General features: G+C 43.9%; 2 pseudogenes; one reads left to right on the top strand and one right to left on the bottom strand.

The window, feature by feature from the left end:
- The first annotated feature begins 2,827 nt into the window (after positions 1-2,827).
- LOC116100948 lies at positions 2,828-5,792 on the top strand (annotated as a pseudogene).
- On the bottom strand, positions 5,053-5,316 carry LOC116100949 (annotated as a pseudogene).
- Positions 5,793-6,449: the final 657 nt, after the last annotated feature.

The raw sequence follows: 6,449 nt of genomic DNA, 5'->3' as shown, positions 1-6,449 counted from the left end.
ACATTCAAAGGGTGTGATCTTTGAAACTTTATAAGAAGAGCCATGGGTTCATCTATATTCTGAAGATTCCTGGTTTTGCACAATGATAGGGAACCTGCTCTGGCAAGTGGTTCTGAGTTTCAGCCCATGCTTACCTTATTAGCAGCTTTCTGGAACAGATAGCTAGAACTGCACAGCAGTTTCCTCCATCTCCTAGCTTGCTGGGCTGCAGGAGACTTACATATGAACACCAAGGTACCATTGGCCCATTTTTGGCTTTGGAAGGAGATGCTTCCAACCTAAGAGGTATTGGTGGTAAGTTTCAGCCGCCTTTTCCAGATTATTAGGAATCCTTTCTGGAGGTGGTTACTAAGAAGTTTTATGAATGAATCAATATTGTACTTAACATATGCATAATAATCAAATACATAGAAAATCATAAGATTTCCATTTGTTGAACACGGTCGTACATGCTTTTAAGTCCAGAGCTCCAGAGGTAGAGGCAGGTAGATCTCTGTGAGTTCATGCCAAGATTGGTCTATAAAGAGAGTCCCAGGTCAGTCAAGGCTACATAGTGAGACCCTATCTCAAAACAAACAAAAACTAAACAAGAATGAGGTTTTCCTTTGTTAAATCAATTGTGAATCTCTAGAATAAACCCAGTTTCAAGAATGGAATGGTGATGAAGCATTGTTCATCATCAGAAAGATGAACAATGATTTTAAGCTTGGGGACAACAAAACATGGTGGCAGTAAAGAAAGGTCAGCAGCGATTGTTGGGACTGTGACTTCTGTTGGTAGGAAAGGAGGACCGATCGGGAGCTGTGCAGCCATGAAACCACCTTCCTCATGAAGTCCCCACGAGCTTGTTGATAAGCTCCAAGTTTGCAGGAGGTGTCATAGTAAAGTAGGCTCTCAGGCCTGCTTAGGGTTCAGTAAGCATTAGCCTGTTTCCTGCTGCTAGAGAAAATCTTTGGTGGTATTAGTTCTCCTGGGCCACTTCAAGGAGAGGGACAGTGATGGCTCCCTGCTGGATGTTGTAGTTTTGAGAAACAAGAGATACTGTGATAATAGAGTGGTGTGTCACCTGCCCCTTTTGTGCAGCCTGAAGACAAATTTTGGTTGAACATGGGTTTCCCACCTGGCCATTCATTTCTGTGCTCAACGCAAGCCTAAGAGCATGATGTCTTTGTTTGTCCCAGAGGAGTCTAGGTCCTGTTACTGGTCCCAGCCACTACACTGGCATCCAAATAGCTTTTTTGTCTGCTATGGAAAATGCAAGCTCATACAGAAAGAATCTTGTGAGCATACATGCATTCATACACATTTGCTATGTGATTGGGAATGGAAGGAGAGAAGGAGAGAGATGGATAGAATGGGTTATGAGCATCCACAGCCCCACCTCCCAGTCCCAGAAGTTGCCAATGCAAGGCCCTTGTCTTAGTTAGGATTCTATTGCTATGAAGAGACACCATGACCGCAGCAACTCATCAGAAAAAATTTTTTGATTGGTCCTGGCTTACTGTTTTAGAGGTTTTAGTTCATTATCATCATGGCAGGAAGCATGGTGGCATGCAGGCAGACATGGTGCTGGAGAAGAGTTCCACATCTTGATCTGCAGGCAGCAGGTGACTATGGGTCACACTGGGCATAACTTAAGCATATGAAACCACAAAGCTCACCCCCACAGTGACATACTTCCTCCAACAAGGCCACATTTCCTAAGAGTGTCACTCCCTATGATTCAAGCATTCAAACACGTGAGTTTGGGAGGGTCATACCTATTCAGACCACCACAGACCTCAAACCTCAGAAGGGCCCCTCCATAAGGTTACTCTGGTACATAGTCTAAAGGACATATGATTTCCTGCACAAGTGCTCCAGAATGTGTTTTCTGAAAGGCAGCTTTTAAAAAGCAAGACCTGGAGGTTGGAGAGATGGCTCAATGGTTAAGAGTACTTGCTGCTGGTCCAGAGCACCTGAGTTTGGCTCCCAGAACCCACACCAGACATCTCACAACTGTTTATAATTCTAGCTCCTGGGGGTCCAATGCCTTTAACTTCTACAGGTACTTGCACTCATGTGCACATACCCAAATGCAAACATGCATTTACATATAGTTGAAATTTTTTTCCCTTTAAATGTTTTGGGGCTAGAGAGATAGATCAGTGGTTAAGAGCACTGTCTGCTCTTCCAGAGGACCTGTGTTCAATTCTTATTTAACTCCGGTTCCAGGAGATCCAGTACCCTCATCTGGTCTCCTCCAGCACTAGGCACACTAATGATGCATAGATAGACATTTAGGCAATAAACTCATACACATAAAATAATAATGTTTTAAAAATTAAAAGAGAGCTAGAAATATGGCTCTGTAATTGAGAGCACTGGCCGTTCTTCCGGAGGCCCTAGGTTTGATTCCTAGCACCCACATGATGGCTCACTAATATCCACAACTCAGTCCCAGGGGATCCAACTCCTCTTCTGGCCTCTTCAGGCACCAGACATACATATGGTATACAGGCAAAACACCCACACTCATTAAATAAAACAAAACAAAACAAAACAAAAAAAGATGCTGGGTGGTGGTGTACCCCTTTAATCCCAGCACTTGGGAGGCAAAAGCAGGGGCATTTCTGTGAGTTCCAGGATAGCCAAGGCTGTCACACAGAGAAAGCCCATTTGGGGGGAAAAAACCCAAAACAACAGAAACAACAACAACAAAAGTGTGAGGTGTGTGGCTGTACCCCTGGGCCCATACCCTCTGGGGCTTGCTAGGTGCAGGCCTGCCTGTCCTTGGACTCAGAGACACTGTAGACAGAGTGCCCAGCCAAGAGATGGCACATGTTCAGTGGTGGCAGGTGTGGTGGTAGGTGTGCTGCCAACTCAGTACATATTCACTTTGGAGAGAAAGGCAGACCTTAAGACCAAGATCATCGAGATGATGCCAGAATTTCAGAAAAGCTTACTCATACCAAGAACCTTACAAGAATAGGAGAAATTAACTGTGGTCTCACTAAAGGAGAAACTGCCAAACTTCAGGTAACAACAGATGTTGATGTGACACTAAGTAGGTTTTCCTACAATGGGAAAAGATGCCCAACATGTATAATTTCATTGACGACTGTAAACTTGTCACAGATGAATGTGGAAGAAAGTTGCTGCCATTAAAGGAGCAGCATTACACTACTAAAGCTGATCCTGTTCTCAGTGTAGAAGAGAAGGTCCCTTACATGGTAGAGTGGTCTACCAAATCTCATGGTTTGCCTGTTGACAAGGATATACTGAAAGCCAAACTTAAAGAGACCGTGGCAGACTCTGATCTTATGCTCAAGGAAGGGTATGAGAATTTCTTTTTTTTTTTCAGAGAGGAAAAGCAAATAAAAATATTTATTATTATAGCAAGAACATAAAAATAACACTAATCATGAATAATAGTTTATATAAATACTAATATTTATAGTTTTGTAATTTCTCATAATAAGTTAAAAAAAAAAAAGTCAGACACAGTGTTACATGCCTTTAATCCCACCACTTGGGAGGTAGAAGCAGGTAGATCTCTTTGAGTTAGAAGCCAGTCTAACCTACATACCAAGTTTCAGGCTTCCTGTCTTAAGAAAAAAGGGGGGAGGGGAGAAGGGTGTGTGGGGAGGGTTAGTGGTATGTCTTTCATCCCAGCATTCAAGAAGCAGAGGCTGAGGATCTCTGTAAGTCTGAGGCCAGTCCAGTCTGTATGATAAGTTTTAGTGAGATCCTGTCTCAAAGTATATACATATATATATATATGTAAATATATGCACATAAACGTCTTTACATCTCACCAACAAGGCTTACTTCCAATGATATTAGCTTCAAGTTTACTAACCATATAGTATATGTTATTGCTAAATAATGCTCCATTTTAACTTTTGGGTTGGTTTGGTTTTGATTTGTTTTTTTCAAGACAGGATTTCTCTGTGTAGCTCTGGCTGTCCTGAAACTCACTCTGTAGACCAGGCTGGCCTCGAACTCAGAAATCTGCCTGCCTCTGCTTCCCCCATTTTAACTTTTGAACATTTTATTTATTTTTTTTCATTGTAATAAGGTTGTATTTCAATGACCCTCACATCACCAAAGGATTTTACCTCCATCATAGCTAAGCTGAGAGTTGATAATTCTGCTGCACCAAAAAATGAATTGTAGGCTCAATTTTTGGATACAGACTTTCTGTTATGGTCAAAGCTATTTGACTTGAGTGAGTGACTTCATTCTCAGCCCACAGAGAACAGGTTACATTCATTTAAGAAATGTGAACATTTTATTTATTAATGTTACATGTATGAGTGCTTTTGCCTGTATGTATGTCTGGGCACCATATATGTGCAGTGTCCACGGAGGCTGGAAGAGGATGTCATATCCCCAGATACTAGAGGTCAAAGAGTTGTGAGCCACCAAGTGGATGCTGGGAATTTCACCCAGGTGCTCTGGAAGAATATCTAGTGCTCTTAATCCTTCCAGCCCCATAATTCAGCATTTTAAAATCAAAACTAACTACTGGGCACAGTAGTGCACTCCTAAATATCTGGTGCTCAAGGAACTGAGACAGAAGGATAACTTGGTCCAGAGTTCAAACCTAAGATCCCATACCTTTTTTTTTTCGTCACTAAAATTGAATTTGGGTATGATCTAGGTATTGGTGGCTCATTCCTGTCATCTCAGCAGCATTCAGGAGGCTGAAGGAGATACCCTGCCAGAAGTCAAAGCCATCCTGGTCTACACAGAGAGTAAGCCAGGACTACAGAGTGTGACCTTGTCTCAAAACTGTAAGCAAAAACAAAAATAAAAACTAAAAATAAACAAACATGACAAGTACTGTCCCAGCACTGATTTAAATGCAGCCGTTCCCAGACTCCAGCCCTTCCTCTACTGTAAGAGAGATCTGAGTTAGACCCAAAGAAAGCACAGTGCCAGTGTTCTCCTAAGGCCCTAAGGTGGTCCTAGAACTGCCAACCATCTGGAAAAGCCAGTCTGGAAATAAGGCTTCATTAAGTATCTCCTACAGTTCATTAAAGCAGGGACTCAACAGCAGCAGCCACATCAGTGTATGTCACAATGTTCTATACTGTCTGGGTCAACAAGCAATGGTGACAGCCACCTCTGCCCCAGCCTTCCAAATACTGGTTCCACTAGTGTTTTCTGGCTCCTTTTCACCGCTGTCCTTCGAGTTTGCTCAAACATGGCCTCCAAGTCAAATGTGCAAGCTTTCTTCCCGAATCCTGTGAGGCCCATGGTTACCACCAGCTGAGGGGCGGGTCCCACCGTGTCTGCGCCTATCACTTCACTGGACCCCGAGTGCTCCATAGCTGCCTGAGCCCACAGCCTCCCGAGAATTTCTTCAACAACACTGTAAGTATCCCTGTGATCATATTTCTGTGTGGTACCAGTGCTATGCTTGAGGAAGGCATCTGTCAGGCTGGAGTTTGTCACTCAGATGTCAAAGTAGCACCCACTCTCATGGAATTTGATGAAAATGGAGTGCTGATAGGATTCAAAGGAGAACCAACTTATGTATTCAACAAACATGACGGCGCCTGGAGGAATACAGACTATTGCAGCCCAACAGAAAGGCAACAGCAGCATCACTGTGCCAGGAGACCCCCAAGGGGACCTAAGGATGGCAGGTGGCATAGACAAACGTTGGACACGTTCTGAAAATTAAGTACCTGAGTGACAGAGTGGACGAGCTTTTAGAAAAATACATGGGCTCTTACGATATTGTTTTAGTAAAAGAAGCGTCACCAGAGGTCGTCAACTCTATTTTACAAAAGACATTATAAGCAAGGCATTTAAGAGAAGACTTCTCTCACAGGTACAACTGAAACAAGCACTGGCCATCTTGAAGAAAGAGTCTTATTTAGAATACAGTCTTGCTCTTGGCATTTCCCTCTTTCCAGTTCTGAAATACCTGAGAGATCTTCAGACATGTTGAACATGTACCTGCAGCCCCGTCACAGGCCTACCACCACGAAGTGCAGCCCAGAGGCGGAAGACAGGCAGAGACTGGCCAAGCAGTGCTAGCAGAGAAAGACAACCACAAACACACACACACACACACACACACACACACATCCCCTGACTGTAGACACACAGAGCCCTGACGACCACCACACAACGTGGTGCAGGAGGGGGATGTCCCACAGGTGGGCTGTAAAAATCTAGTGGCTCACCACCTGCCACACCCCACAAACAGATATCACCCAGAGGCCTGCCAGCTGTATGGCCCACCTGCCGTAGGAGCCACTATGATGTACAAGTATGTGACAGACAGATGGGAGAGACAGAGAAACAGAACATTTTGAGCACTATGAAGAGAGATGGAACTGGAGACAAAAGGATGGAGAGGAATAGCCAGCCCCATCACCTGAGGCTATGGTGAAGTCCCAGCTTGTGCTGCCTCTGAAGGCCATGTGTGGGTCTGTGACTATGCAGCAGCA

This window comes from Mastomys coucha, unplaced genomic scaffold, assembly GCF_008632895.1.
Source record: "Mastomys coucha isolate ucsf_1 unplaced genomic scaffold, UCSF_Mcou_1 pScaffold21, whole genome shotgun sequence".
Classification (NCBI taxonomy): domain Eukaryota; kingdom Metazoa; phylum Chordata; class Mammalia; order Rodentia; family Muridae; genus Mastomys; species Mastomys coucha.
The sequence above is the reverse complement of the archived record's forward strand: the minus strand, read 5'-3'. Positions and strand labels throughout refer to the sequence as shown.